Source organism: Xenopus laevis, chromosome 2S, assembly GCF_017654675.1.
Source record: "Xenopus laevis strain J_2021 chromosome 2S, Xenopus_laevis_v10.1, whole genome shotgun sequence".
NCBI lineage: Eukaryota > Metazoa > Chordata > Amphibia > Anura > Pipidae > Xenopus > Xenopus laevis.
Window position 1 is genome coordinate 111,347,450 of NC_054374.1, and position 16,854 is coordinate 111,364,303.

Below are 16,854 nucleotides of genomic sequence, written 5' to 3' on the forward strand. Positions count from 1 at the left end.
AGTCGTTGGCTGCATGTTTATGTAATACCTATGACTACGTATCGGATGATATGAAACTTGTCAGGGAATGCATGTTTTTAATATGCTGAAATAAATATTTACTTCTTTTAATCGAACGGGTGAATGGAGTGCTCGTCAAATCTTTTCTATTTTTCACTACCTCCCCCATCAAATCCCAGTTCTATACAAATCTCAGCCTCTCTACTCTCCTTCCCTCTCCACACATGAAGTTTATAAAGTACTCTGTTTAGCTATTCCACAAAACTCCTCTTTTTCATACAAACTAAGAACTTACAAATCCCGCTCTCACTTAGTCTATCTTTACTTTCTATTGCTGGCAGCTGGGGACATTTCCCCAAACCCTGGCCCTCACCCCATCCCAGTTATAACACGGCCACAAGCTCCTTCTCTTCGGTGCAAATTCCAACAGTACAGAACTGTTATTCCTATACCCAAAAACCCAGTTAATCTTTCCTGTGCTCTCTGGAATGCCAGATCAGTTTGCAACAAACTCACCACTATACACGACCATTTCATTGCAAATTCCTTTAACCTACTCGCACTTACTGAAACCTGGCTTTCTCCTACTGACACTGCCTCACCTGCTGCCCTGTCCTATGGGGGCCTACACCTTACTCATACTCCCAGACCTGGTAACAGACCTGGAGGTGGGGTGGGTTTAATTCTCTCTCCCCGCTGTACTTTTAAAATTCTTCCACCTGTTCCTTTCCTATCATTCTCCTCATTTGAGGCTCACTGCATTAGGCTCTTTTCTCCTGTTTCACTCTGCATTGCTGTTATATATCGACCACCAGGACCAACTGCACAATTTCTGGACAACTTTGCTGCTTGGCTTCCTTACTTTCTCTCATCTAACATCCCATCCATCATATTAGGTAACTTTAATATACCCGTTAACAACATTAAAAACCCTTCTGTCTCTAGACTTCTTTCACTAAACTCCTCCCTAGGCTTATCTTTGTGCTCAGACTCCCTATCTCACTCCAATGGTAATGCTCTGGATCTCATATTTACCAGACTCTGTTCAACCACCAATTTTACTAACTCACCATTCCTCCTCTCTGATCACAATTTGCTCACATTTCAACTCTCACTAACTCCCTCCTCAACACCTGCTATTCCCCAAACACGTACTTACTGTGACTTGCAAGCTGTAGATGTATCACATCTCTCTTCTTCCTTTGACCCTTTTGACTCTAATATCTCAGCCATCTCTTGTCCTAATGTGGCTACCTGTGTCTACTATAGTACTCTCACCACTGCCCTTAATGAACTTGCTCCTACAAAAACTAAACCCAAACCACTTCAACCCTGGCATACTGCTCATACAAAAACGCTCCAAAGACATTCACGTGCACTCGAGTGTCGCTGGCCCAAATCCCGTTCAGAATCAGACTTTTGGAGCTACAAATCTGCCCTGCCTTTAACACCAGCCTCTTCCAAGCCAAACAAACATACTTTACTTCACTCATTAACTTCCTTTCTAAAAAACCAGCACAACTTTTCTCCAACTTTAACACTCTCCTTTCCCCTTCTCCACCCCCTCCATGCACATCTGTCTCTGCTCAAGATATTGCTGAGCACTTCAAAAACAAAATTGACACTATCAGAAGGGACATTACACTACTCAAACCCCCTAGATTTCCACCACACTCCCTCCACACTCCCCAGTCTCTCCTGTGCTCCTTCACCCCTGTCACTGATGAGGAAGTCTTAAAGCTTCTGGCCTCTTCTCACCTTACCACCTGCCCGCTTGATCCAATTCCCTCAAAACTTCTCTGCAATACCAATCCTTTTCTAATCAAAGCCTTAACTCACCTATTTAATCTCTCGCTCTCAGCTGGACTGTTTCCTTCTCAACTAAAACATGCTCTTGTCACCCCCATTCTGAAAAAGCCCTCTCTTGATCCCTCCAATCTTGACAACCTCCGACCTATCTCTCTGCTACCTTTTATCTCTAAACTACTTGAGCGCCTAGTCTACAACCAACTAACCTCATTCCTCTCTGATAATAACCTGCTGGACCCCCTACAATCTGGTTTTAAGCCACAACACTCCACTGAAATGCCCTGACCCGACTAACTTATGACCTTTTAACCGCTAAAGCCAACAATCATTTCTCACTACTAATACTGCTTGATCTCTCAGCTGCATTTGACACTGTAGATCACCCTCTCCTCCTCCAGTCCCTCCATTTGCTTGGCCTTTGTGACACAGCCGTGTCCTGGTTCTCTTCTTACATCACCAATCGTTCCTTCAGTGTCTCCTACAATGGAGTAGCATCTTCTCCCCTACCTCTTTCTGTTGGAGTTCCTCAAGGCTCTGTCCTGGGACCATTACTATTCTCCCTCTATACTTCCTCCCTCGGCAAATTAATCAACTCTTATGGTTTCCACTACCACCTCTATGCTGTCGATACTCAGATCTATCTCACATCTCCTGATCTCAACCCAGAACTCCTAACTTGTGTCTCCTCCTGCCTGTCCGCTATCTCTAACTGGATGTCGCAACGCTACCTATAATTAAACCTCTCTAAAACTGAAATGGTTCTATTTCCTCCAACTAACACCAGTAACATCCTGGAAGTATCCATCATAGTTAACAATTCCACTATCACCCCCTCTCCCCAGGCCCGGTGCCTTGGGGTTATCCTAGACACTGCCCTGTCATTCACTCCTCATATCCAGTCACTTATTAATCATGTCACTTCCACCTAAGGAACATATCCAAAATACGATCATTCATCACCTAAGATGCTGCCAAAATTCTTATTCACTCTCACGTCATATCACGTCTAGACTACTGTAACTCTCTTTTAATTGGCCTTCCCCTTCAGAGACTGTCACCTCTCCAGTCCATAATGAACACTACTGCGAGGCTCATAAACCTCAGCAACCACTCCTCCTCTGCCTCGCCATTCTGTCAATCCCTGCACTGGCTTCCACTACCTTTCAGAATCAAATTCAAATTAATGACCCTGACATTCAAAGCACTTCATAACTCTGCCCCACCCTACATCACTGAACTCATCTCTAAATACTCACCAACTGCTTATTACTCTCCTCTACTGACCTGCTACTTAACTCTTCTCTCATTACCTCCTCACATGCACTCATTGAACCCCTCCTCCGGAACTCTCGCCCACGGTCTGTCGACTTTCTCCCAACCTTTCTGCTTTTAAGAAATCTCTGAAAACGCACTTCTTTCGAGAAGCCTACCCTCACTCTGCTTAACTACCAAACGCAACACCACATACAATACCACATTTCTCACCCACTTAATTCATTCAATCTTGCCCACTCCCACACCTTGTGTATTACTCCCTTCCCTTTAGAGTGTAAGCGCTTTCTGCATAGGGCCTTCCTCACCTTTTATACCGGTATTGATTGTGATGTATGTAACTCCATATGTTCTATGTATATAATTCATGTGATTTAGTTGTGTAATCACATTTACTTTACAGTGCTACGCAATATGTTGGCTCTATATTAATACATGTTAATAATAATAATAATAATAATATTTAAAAATATATAATGTTATTTTCAAACATTGAATATATTGTTTTTCTTACACTGCCATTCTTCTTTCTGCCAGAAGTGATAACCTCACTTCTGACAGCATTCCTGCTAGGGCAGCTAGGGGCCACCTCAAAGATGAGCTACATGTGCAGGACAAAAATCCTTCCTGTCCTGTTTCAAATGGGAGGTTTGACTCTTACCTGTTTCAAAAGCATGACTACCCTATGTTCAAGACTACCCTTCCAAATAAAAGGTGCCCAGAAAGACTGATGGTATAATTAAGGTGATCTGTGGTGAACAGCAGGTGAACCCACTTTAAAGGAAAACTATACCCCCAAAATGAATACTTAAACAATGGATAGTTGACTTCATATTAAGTGGCATATTAAAGAATCTTGCCAAACTGGAATTGATATTTAAGTAAATTTAAGCCCTTTTAAGGCTTTTACCTAGAGCCACCATTTTATGATATTCTCTATGCTGCCTCAGAGATCACCTGACCAGAAACAATGCAACTCTAACTGTAACGTGAAGAAGTGGAAGCAAAAGGCATAACTTAGTCTGTTAATTGGCTCGTGACCTAACATATATGGCTTGTGTGCAGGGGGCGGCCCTTATTTCTTAAAAAGGCAATTTTCAATTTAGAATTAGCCAATGGCACTAAAAAAGTAAATTATTATGAAAATGGTTTATTTACATGAATCAGGATTTTACATATGAGCTGTTTTATACAATACATTTTTATAGAGACCTACATTGTTTGGAGGTATAGTTTTCCTTTAAGTCAGCAAAGTGAAGCAAATATCTGCTGCCTAGTTTGATCCTGCTTAAGCCCTGTAACAAAGTTAGGCTTCCTGTGGTGTTTAAGTTTCCTTTAAATTCATGACAAACGCTATATTTGTGTCCTTTATTTGATTAGTTTGTAGCATTGCATATTGACAAACTTAAACATGGTTTGTTTTACTTCTGGACAGTATGGAGAAGAATTTCTAAAACTGTGATTTGAAATTTGAGGAGGGTTACAAATTAAATGCTATGTATTTCACAGTGGGCTTCAGCACAGTATGAAGCTTTGGTAGGCTTATTTAAGTGAATAAAAGGTTATGAGAGTAATGGTTTAAGCCATATTTTGAACCTATCAGAGTGCAAGAATGTATAGGGCCATCACATGATTATTAATTGCAAATAAACTACTGCATTTAGTAAAAAATATAAAGACAACACATTTGCAGTAGTGATGGGCGAATTTTGGGCGTTTCGGCAAAAAATGAGTGAATTTCCCACGAAATTCGCGAAACGGTGAAACATTTGCGAAATGCCGATGGCGTCTTGTTTTTGAAGCCGGCGTCCGTTTTTGATGCCGTCGTCCATTTTTTTATGCCGGTGAATTTTCGCTGGCGAATTTTCACGGCGGTTTATCAAATTTATTCACCGGCGTCGAATCGGGGGAATTCGCCGCAAATTCGCTCCTCGTGAATAAATTCGCCCATCACTAATTTGCAGTCAGTATTACTTGTATGATTATTTTGCTGCTATTCATTTTAGTACACTCTTATATCCTTGTATATGTTGTTGTGCTATACTATTGTTAACAATAACAGGCTGCTGAGGACTGCAATCCTTACCCTAGGAATCATGGAACACAACCTGGGAAAAAATATCAATAATAATAATAATAGATAAAATGTTGATAATTTTCCATGGTTTAGTGATAGAAAACACATTTGAAAACCTTTGTTAGCTGATGTGTATCAACAAGAATCAGAAAAACGAGTGCCAGAGAAAATATTTGTGGAGATGTCAATTATTGTAATCTTAACCATGGGCTGTAATTGCCCTATCAAGTCCCTTTGTTTCTCCAGAACACTTTGCATAACAATCAGTATTTGCCTCACAGCTAGAAGGGCAATACTTGTCCACCACCCTCTGAGCTGGATTTTTAGAAGAACAGCAGAATAAGGGGTTGAAAAAGCAGTTTATTTAGTCCAAAGCAATGACTTTATTGGAAAGGCCTACCTGTGACAGTATTTGTCACTGATTTTTTACTTATTTAACCATCATAAACATACTAATGCCATTATAAAGGAATAGCCATGTTAATACCAGCAACTTACTGCTATCGCAGAGATCAACATTAAATATCCTATATTTTTCATTTGTTCAGGCATTTTGAATTTGATTTTACAAGACATATTTGTCCTGTAGACTCTTACAAAATACTGTATACTATTCAGAACTCATTGTGACATATTTACAAAATTGGAGTTAATAGGTACACTACATATATTTTACGATTGTTACTTTTACTCTTGTTAACTTTACTCTCAGAATTAACAAGATCATTTTTCATATGACAGTGGTCGGAGAAACAATGATCGTATTTCTGAAAAACACCACAACAAACATAACAGCTGATTTTAAAGCAAAACAATAATGCTATATTCTCACTATTCACGTGTCTCAGAAAACAATGATAGGCAAAAACAGTAGAGGGGGCTCCATAGCCTGATGTAATACAGAACACATGTAGCTGACTGAATGGTAGGAAGAGGAAACCCTTCTCAGTGAACATCTAAAAGGTACACTATAGTGATTGGGTAACTATAACTGTTACTTGTTTCCGTTCTGATAAGACACAGTCCAGCAAATCTTTTTCTGGTGACTTTATATCTGTGTTTTACTGCACTTCACTTGAATCCATTTGTGTCATACATCAGCAAGGATACAATTAGGGATGCACCAAATCCATTATTTGGGATTCGGCCGAATCCCTGAAACTTTTGTTAAAGATTCGGCCAAATACTAAACCGAATCTGAATCCTAATTTACATATGCAAATTATGGACAGAAAAGGAAAAAGTGGAAACATGTTTTTCCTTGTTTTGTGACAAAAAGTCATGTGATTTCCCTTTCCACCCCTCATTTACATATGTAAATTAAAATTTGGATTTGGTTTGGCCAGACACAAGGATTTGTCCGAATCTGAATCCTGCTGACAAAGGCCGAATCCCTAGATACAATTTAGTTGTACAGGCTTAAATACCAGTGGACAGGAAGTGTAACTGCACCTAGGTGTAACACCCCACCTTGGAGGTCATCAGAATATCAGTAATGTTGCTACTGTAGTAGCAACATTTTTTCATCTTATTTTTTTGTTTCCATGGGATCCCTCACGGCTGTTTTGTATGTGCAATAGATTAAAAAGATACATTTTGAAGCAAAACAGCCAGCTTTTTGCTCTACTGCACAAATGTACCAAGCAGGGGCAAACAGGGTTCAACAAAATACAAGAAGATGGCAATGTGGAGTTCCTACAATAGTGCTCTTAGCTAGTTCAGTTTGCAGCAAACAGGAGCACAGGCCCCGGGTAACTGATTATAATCACTGGGGGTTGTCTAAACATTGAAATCTTCCAATGTTACACCATTCCTTCTCCTCTAAGTATACTCAAAAGCAGTGAAACATTAAATGAATCAAACAAAATTGATTTGCCACCAATCTGAATGTTAATTATTAGTTACCATCAAGTATAAGGCACTATTTCATTATTAGAACGAAAAAGAAAATAAATAAAGAAAGTGTTATTTTCTTAAAAATGACTCTATAGGAGATGGTAGTGTGTTTACTCTGGCAAAAATACAATTAATATTGTTGTACCCTTATAAGTAATCAAAATAGTAAAGCTATTGATTTTAACATTGCCGTGAAGTTAGGCAGATTCATGTGACAAGCTGACACCGGATAACTAAATTTGAGTTTGCTCTCAACATTTGCTCTATGGGAGATTGCCTTTCCATAACACAGAGCTTTCTGCTTTCCATATAAGAGAGCCCAAACCTGTACTAAAAGCAGTCTTACTGATATATCCTAATAACTAATTTTGAAAAAATTAAAAGTCCAAAAGACCTGTGCTGTCACGCTTTAGAAAAAAAAAAAAAAAAAGAAAAAAAAAATATATATATATATATATATATATATATATATATATATATATATATATATATATATATATATGATGCTTTCTCCAGTATGAAGACTGTTGACAGAACAGGTCAAGTGATTTTAACAAAGTTTCTGTCCACAGTAATACGTTGTTTGACATTGTTTTGAAACATACAAGACCCTTCTGTGTATCCCGATTTATTAACAATTGTACAAAGACAGTTTTCCATTTCTGCTGTAAAATAAAATGTATCATATAATATTCAGTTTCATAAGTACCAAGATTAAATGTATTAGCAGTAAGAAATGTCCAGTGTGCAAATTCATTTATGAAGAAATGTGGAAATATAAAGTGGCAAGGAAGATTATTAAACACTTTAAGTTTTAAGATTGTAAGCCAACAAAATTAAGAGAGAAGCAACAGGGAAAATTACCGAAGAGGATGTCCTGCTAAGTGGATTGTGAAATGCTATGAGCGACCGAAAAAAATATTTCCCATTAAACAGATTAGCATATCACACACTGTGCTTCAATATGGTGCTGTGGGGATCTGTGTAACAATAGCTTTAGATAATGTCCAGTCCATAACTAAACCCTGGCAATCATTGAATTACTTCTGCCTCCCTTCACATTTACCACAGCATTCATTGATAAAGTTTACTACTTGGGTTTCTTTGATGTTGAAGAGTTACATTTAGCTATTGAGTTTGTTGAATGCTGTCAGCATTTCATGCACCTTAAACAAAAACAAAAATCAAGTATTTATTAATTACAGGGGGGAGGGTGAAGTCTTCTTTGTTGTATTCTGTTGGGTTCCATGGTGACCTTCAATCCACCCAGCTCTGCAAAGGCTTGATTCCCAAGCAATGGAAGACTTTAACTAACTAAGCATTCCTCTTCCCAGTCTCTTCCCTTTATTTTATGTACAAGTATTATACTTTACATCTTAAAGGAGAAGGAAAATCATTTTATACTTGGTGGTGACAAAACTTAGGCACGCCAATTGATTGTATTTACTTACCTGACACTCTAAGCTGGTGCTCTTATAAGCAGAAAACTGCACCGGCCCGGGGTTCTTTTAGTGAGCACCACAAGTGCTTCCTGCTTCTTTTTAGCTTGCGCAGTAGATTGAAAAGCCGAACTTTAACAAAAAAGCCGACTACTTCATTCTACTGTGCATTTGTCTGCCCCAGGAAATTTGAAGAGCAAAGAAACAGGAAGAGGATCACTCCGTGGTGCTTGCTGGAAGAACCCTGGGCTGGTCTAGTTTTCCGCTGATAGAAGCACTGGTCTAGAGTGTCAGGTAAGAAAATACAATCACTTGGGGGATGGTTTGACTCAAAGGTTGACAGCTCTGCATCAAACCCAGAGATAATTCAAACTTGAATGGAGAAAATCAGTTTTACAAATAAATGTTTCACTAGGTGGCTGCTTCAGCCATCTGTGTTAACGTTCTTGTTTAGAAAAGGGACATGTTAAGGTGTCATCGCTGGAAGTAATTTCAACAAGCAAATATTAAACTCATTCTGATTAAAGTGGGACAGAAATGGGATAATCCAACCTTTTATTTACATACATTTATTTTTTATCTTTATCATTGTTAAAATTTAAATCAATATGATGGATATTTAAAAATTCTGCACAACAGACAAAATACTAAATATCATTAGCATAAATATAAATATTCTCTATATCTACTCTACGAAGATATTTCCATGTGCAGAGTTTTTCAGATAATGTAAAAACTGGCAAACAATGCTATAAGATTTTACTATTCTCCTATTCACAAATAGCATAATGTTTCTTAAATCCTTAAAGGGGAAGGAAACCTCTTCGGCGCTAACCCCCCACCCCCCCTCCCGTGAATTGCCCCCCCTCCCTCCTCCCCCCTGGCCTACCCCTCCCGCTGGGCAAATGCCCCTAACTTGTTACTTACCCTTCTGCGCAGGTCCAGTCCAGGGAGTTCACAGGCGACATCTTCTTCCACGCGATCTTCTTCCTCCTTTGACCGGCGCATGCGCAGTAGGATCGTTTCGCCGGTACGATCTACTGCGCATGCGCGTGACTTTTGGCGCATGCGCAGTAGATCCGTACGGTGAAATGCTCCTACTGCGCATGCGCCAAAACGCCGGTCAAATGAGGAAGAAGATCGCGTGGAAGAAGATGTCGCCTGTGAACTCCCTGGACTGGACCTGCGCAGAAGGGTAAGTAACAAGTTAGGGGCATTTGCCCAGCGGGAGGGGTAGGCCAGGTGGGAGGAGGGAGGGGGGGCAATACACGGTAGGGGGGTTAGCGCCGACGAGGTTTCCTTCCCCTTTAAATCACCCAAGTGGGATTAAATGCTAACCAAGCCCACCATGTGTTAGTTGAAGACAAAGCCCAACTTCTGTCTCATTATGTCTCTACTGTAGGTAACAGGTTTGCCTTCTGAGTTAAAGAATATCGCACCCACACTGATCTGACACAGAAAATGTATTAAACCCGACAGATAGTACAAGGCACACTCAGGGGGCTTATTAAATGAATGCCAAAAACTCTAAAAATTCGAGTGATTTATTGTACCACAAGGATGGAAAAAGTCTGAATCCGGCATCTCAGACCTACCATGGTTGTATATAAGTAAATGGGAGAGGTCCCCATCCTATTTGGAAGTTTCTGTGGTCAGCGCTGGAATTAGCACCAAAATTGAACTTTTTCAATTTTTTCGGGCAAAAATCAGAAAAATCTGGGCCATTCGGGAAAAAACTCAGAAATAAATTGGACAATTCGGATTTCCGCTCAATTTTTTTTGTGTTTGTCCCTGATCCGATTTAATCGTGCTTTTTTAATAATAAATTGGGTCCAGTCGTGGATTCATTCATTTTCATATTTTAGTTCTGCAATATAACATTTCTAAAGTAATTCTGCAAGGCAATACAAAAGCAGGTAAAACAATTTCAGTAAGTCAGATTTGAAGTCTTTAGACATGTAACCTGTGCATTCTTTCCTTCCCAATTAATATTGGCCCATGAGGTAAAGGTGAGCTTTTAATTAGCTAAGGGTATGTTGGCATATAATAATATGAAAAGTACCTTGTAGTCAAAGTTGACACTAATCCCAAGAGATAGGCAGCTATGCCAGTGGAAAAGAATATCTCATGTCACACGCTCTGTCCCTGAAGTCACTTGCCCCACCCCTTTGCCGAAGTTCAACACGACACAAGGTGGCAACCCTATATAAAATGGCATGGCATTACCATGCTCTGCAGGCATAGAGGCCTCCAGTCCTGTTCATTATTTCAAAAGATTCATAAGCCTGCCTTAAAGGTCAGCTACTTCAGCCTCTCTCATTAGGGTCAACCTGGTAAGGGTAATTTAACTACCTACCAACCCCATCTTCCGCATCTTTGGTTTTCTTCAGATTCTCTTCCTTCCCTTCAGCCATTTACGGAGCTTTCTGGCACATGCATAGTTGGCACACACACCGGACCTTCTCCAACTGCGCACAAGCCAAATAGCTCAGTGTCAGTTCCTAAAAAAACACTGAAGATGCGGAAGATGGCACCCTTGAGCTCCTCTGCACTACTCTGCATGGATATGTGAGATTTACTGTTAGGGACACATTTTTCACTAATGCACTATGCAGAGAAGAAAAGAGGGGGCACTATGGACAGTAGTGGATGAGGCTTTAATTACGGGGGGGGAAGCGACAACAGACAAAAAGGATTTTCAATACAGACCATATTTATTCGCTTTATTATTACCTTTAAACAAGGGTGTATTTTAATTCAAAGCTATCCCTACTAGAAGACTTAGCACATTTGTTTGGTCAAAACAACTTTAACAATTAATTATACCAACCAATCAAATTATTAAACGGGTTGTTCACCTGTTTTCAAATAGATCACCAGAAATAACGACTTTTTCCAATTACTTTCTATTTTCTATATGTCACCGTTTTTCTAATATTGTAGTGTAAAGTGTCATTTTTCACCTTCTAAAGCAGCTCTGGGAGGGGGAGGGTGCCGACCCTGTAAACTGTTCTACCTTGATACATTTAATTGATACATTTCTTATCGTTGTCCCTGCTGAGCAGAATCTCTGGGTTTCATTACAGGCAGCTGTTATGAAACCCAGACAGCCAGTCCGACACTGCTTATGGGCAGTAACCCATTGCAACCAATCAGATTGATGCATATATTGTTCTACTTGCAGTTGGCTTTAAAAAGCTAATCACTGATTGGTTGATATAGGTAACTGCCCATGGGCAAATTAGCTCAGTGTTGATAAATGAGCCCCATGTGTTTATGACATTGATCACTTTAAAGCAAATTTGAAGTCAGCCTCAGAATAAAGTCCTGAAAGTGACAGACTTGCAACTAAATGATAGTTGGCTTGATAAAAAATATGACATATGGAAATGCATTCTAAACAGAATTTACATCAAGGTGTTTTGTGATTACGTAGGCATGATTATACATTATACAAATAATAGCATCTAGGACATGCCAGCTCTAATAGCAAAAATCTTCAACAGTATTTGAAAACAGAGTAGACTTTATAACTGTAAAATAAATATGGTAAGTTGTGCAGTTTTTACAAAAACATGATCTAGTATTATGACCAACTACTACAGAATTCTCTTTTGATTTTATTATTAGAACAATCTACATAGAGAACTGCTAGAGAATTCTCTTTTCATTTTATTATTAGAACAATATACAGTAATGAGGCCAGGTTAAGCTCCAAATGGGCCATAACAACAATGTTTTTTATCCAGGAGCATAATCAGACACCTTTCAGTGATGAATGCATCTATAACACCCTGCTATGCTAGTGTTTTTGCTAAAGATTCATTACCAATCACAAAAGAACTCAACTTACCAGACACCGGGCAAATTCTTTGTTTTCAGAAAGAAAACCATATCCTGGGTGGACCTACAAAATAAAAACAGTGGATGTTATCACAATAAGCACTTACTCCATTCTTCATTTATAGAATTTAACCCTACAAATCCTAGCCTGGAGTTTACATTTTGAATTAGCTTATGTACAGACAAATCAGGATAGAAAGAAAGATAACCACACACAATTAAAGAAAATTCATTCATATTTAAAAATATATTTTCAACGTTATTTTTAGCATGAAGAAGGATATTCTATTTTAATGCTACCGCAAATCATTTTCTATATTCTATTTTTAGATGCCATTTGGCATTCTAGAAAATGAGTCTGTGTTTCAAAATTTAACAATTTGTAATACTTGAATTGATGAAATCATCGAAGTGTTGAATAAATGATTCAATGTATAAGAAAAGGATGAATACAGCAGCACAAAAAGAGTTAAACATAATTGGGATTTTTTTTTGTTCACCCTTTAGCATATCTGGGAATGAACTGAAGCTGCTCCCTGGTGTGAATTTTGAATCCAACACCACCTGCAGGAACTGCCACTAGCCCTGCCAGATGCTTCAAAGCCTTTGATTTCCAGTAAAGATTTCAACCACATTTAACTCATGTGACATGAACCAAATGTACAAAATATTCAACCCTTTTCTATTACTCCTCCTTTTTTTGGTTTAAAACAAATTCTTGCTTTCCTGTCATCTATATCTGAAACAGCAGCAGCAGATAGATCCATTCAGACTCACAGCTTGTGCCCCGTGTGCTTAATGGCATCCATGATGGCATCCATGTTGAGGTAGCTTTTGCTTGTGGGAGCTGGGCCAACACAGACAGCTTCATCGGCCATTTTCACATGAACCTGAAGAGGCACAAATGCTGTATTAACAGATGCTCACAGCAAAAGTAATTACCATTATCTTATAACATGGTTAGGAAGTTGGCAAATGTAATTGTTTTATAGATAAGGAGCCTGTTTTTATCTATTATTAATGTGAACTGGAATCACAAGCACAAAGAACTCCCAGCCAAGTATTTGTATACAGCAAATCTGCAAATCTGTTACTGTTTAAAACAGTAAAGCATTTTAACATCATAACATTGTAAAACAAATATTTTATATGAACATTGCTGGCACAAAACTTTTACATTTTCAATATAATTTTTAAATTATTCCGTTTTCAGAATCAGTTTTCTTATCATTTAGAAATGCAGTCTGAAAAATACAAATGAAATAATGAAATGTAACTCTTAAGGGTCCAACTGAATTGCGATTTTTTTTCCCATGAATCATGAAAAATTAGTTGTTTTCCGATATTTCTAAAAACCTCTAAAACTAGAGATTTATCAAGTGTAAGGTGTGCTGATCCTATTTGGACCATTTTTAAACAAATCAGAATTTTTGTGGTTTTCAGATTAAAAAACTCAAGTTTTTAGAAGTTTTTGAGGTATTCATATTTATTTTTTCAGGTAGTTCAGGCCTTTTTATAATTCTAATTTTTAATTTTTAATTCAATAAAAAACATGGTTTTAGAGTTTGTGCTTTTAGTTGTGGTTTCAAAAACCTCTAAGACCCATAAAATCCCACCTTAAATAAATAAGCCTCTATATCTTCCATTACAGGTAAAACATTCAAATGGACCCATTTCTAAACAGAATTTTCATTTATTCAACAAAACTGTTGTAAAGAATTTCTATAAATGACCTATAACACAGGTATGATACCCAATAACCTGGAAACCTGTTATCCAGAAAGCTCCAAATTACAGGAAGGCCATCTCACATAGACTATATTTTAAGAAAATAATTCACATTTTTAAAAAATGATTTCTTTTTTCTCTGTTATTATAAAACAGTACTTTATACTTGATCCCATCTAAGATATAAGTAATCCATTTCGGAGACAAAAAAATCCTATTGAATTTAATACAAGTTATAATAATTTTTTAGTAGACTTATGGAGATCCTGGGGCTGCTGCTGCCAGAGGAAGCAGCCCCAATGCTGCCCTCACTCCCACTCTGCGCTTAAAACATCAGCGTCAGAGTGGGTCAAAGGTGGGCCGCATCCCTCGTGAAATGAGCACAATAGCGTCTGTGCACTAGCTGAGCTGAATTTCCAGGTCGCAACATGGAAATTTGGCTCTTACAAGTGGAAGTTTTTTGTCACCCCTTCCAACTGCCTGCTTGCTGCCGCCTGATGCAAGGTTCTCACACAGGTGTCAAATATTTCTTAATTTGTAAACTTATTTTTCCTAGCAGTAGAATTATTAACAATAATTAACTTTGTATGACAATTTGTTAAAACACCAACACAGTTCACTCTGTTGTTTATGATGTGCCTTCTAATAAATCTGAAACAATTTAAAATGATGTATGCACAAGGTCTTCAAATAAATGGCGATTTTGATTAAGAACTTTTAAAATGTTAAAAGCTTTCAATTTCTTTATTTGTATACAAGGCGTTCTTTTAAAATAATAAACACATACAGTATATTGAATGATATTTTATTTATAATATTATATATTATTATAAAGTATGTAGGAAGAAATTGGGTAGACTGTTCTATATTTGGTGTTTGGCATTGTCACATGGGACATTGAACAGCTCACATCTCCAACAATGACATTAGAACTGTAATGGCTATTAAAGTGATACCGACACTAAAAAAAACTACTCTTCAAAATATTAATTAAGGGCCTTATTTACGTATACAAAGTCCGAGTAAACTAAAATCTGTGATTTTACCTTTAATTTATTAATAATAAAGCACAATCGCGACAAACTCGATAAAATCGAGTGAAAATCCGAATCATATGTATTTTTCAAACACCAAGGGGCCGATTTATCAAGGGTTGAATTTCGAGGGTTAATAATCGAATTAAAATCCTTCAAATTCAAATTTCGAAGGATTTTAGCGCAAATACTTCGATCGATCGAACGATTTGAAGGATTTTAATCGATCGGTCGAACAATTTTTATTCGATCAAAACCTTAGAAAAGTGCTGGGGAAGGTCCCCATAGGCTAACAATGAACCTCGGTAGGTTTAAACTACCAAAGTATGTAGTCGAAGTATTTTTTTAAAGAGACAGTACTTCGACTATCGAATGGTCGAATAGTCGAACGATTTTTAGTTTGAATTGTTCGAATTGAAGTCGAAGGTCGTAGTAGCCCATTCGATGGTCGAAGTACCCAGAAAAATACTTCGAAATTCAAAGATTTTTTCATTCGAATCCTTTTTTCATTCGAGCTTAGTAAATGTGCCCCCAAATGACCCATTTATATATATTTCTGCAGCTAGAAGTTTACTTATTTTATGGAAAATGACAAAACGTACAATCTTCAAGTAAGAATAGCAGGAAAGTATATGCTAACGCAGGCAGCATTTTGTTGGGGTCTTCACAATTCAGCTGACACTAATGTACTCTATCTTAATTTTTCTGATCATTAGATTCCAGTTTGTTCAGCTGTAAAGCTACAAACACTAATTGCTTCAACATCAAAAAGTCATAGCTGTCTACTCCATCTCCCTAGACAGCAGGGAGAAATTATCAGGGATAAGCATGATAATATCTTGATAAATGATTAGAGATGTCGCGAACTGTTCGCCGGCGAACTTGTTCGCGCGAACATCGGGTGTTCGCGCTCGCCGGAAGTTCGCGAACGTCGCGCGACGTTCGCCATTTTGGGTTCGCCATTGTTGGCGCTTTTTTTTGCCCTCTCACCCCAGACCAGCAGGTACATGGCAGCCAATCAGGAAGCTCTCCCCTGGACCACTCCCCTTCCCTATAAAAACCGAAGCCCTGCAGCGTTTTTTCACTCTGCCTGTGTGTGCTGAAGAGATAGTGTAGGGAGAGAGCTGCTGCCTGTTAGTGATTTCAGGGACAGTTGAAAGTTTGCTGGCTAGTAATCGTTTTGATACTGCTCTGTTATTGGAGGGACAGAAGTCTGCAGGGGTTTGAGGGACATTTTAGCTTAGGTAGCTTTGCTGGCTAGTAATCTACCTTCTACTGCAGTGCTCTGTATGTAGCTGCAGTGGGCAGCTGTCCTGCTTCTGATCTCATCTGCTGACTGCTGCAATAACAGTAGTCCTTGTAAGGACTGCTTTTATTTATTTTTTGTTGTTTTACTACTACTACTACTACTACTATAAGAGCCCAGTGCTATTAGTCTAGCAGTGTTGGGGAGTGGGACTGGTGTGCTAATCTGCTGCTCCTAGTAGTTCAGCAGCACCAACTTTAATTTTTTTTTTTTAATATTCATTTTTTTTTTATTTTACTTTTTTTTATTTTACTACCGCTGTAGTAGTGTATAAGTTGACCTTTTAGGCATTATTTGCCCTGTAGGCATTATTTGCACAGTGTTTTCTTCAACCCGCCATCTAGCTGTGTGACCTTGTTCACATTCTGTCTAAATATCCATAATATTACCGTCTCCAGAAAAAACACCGGAGTGACTTTTTTCAAGCAGCCATAATATATTTTACGTAAT

The 16,854-nt window shown here is 38.3% G+C and overlaps 1 pseudogene; it reads right to left on the reverse strand.

Moving 5' to 3' along the window:
• The window catches only part of LOC108708974, a 111,765-nt pseudogene that overhangs the window by 73,295 nt on the left and 21,616 nt on the right, over positions 1-16,854 (reverse strand).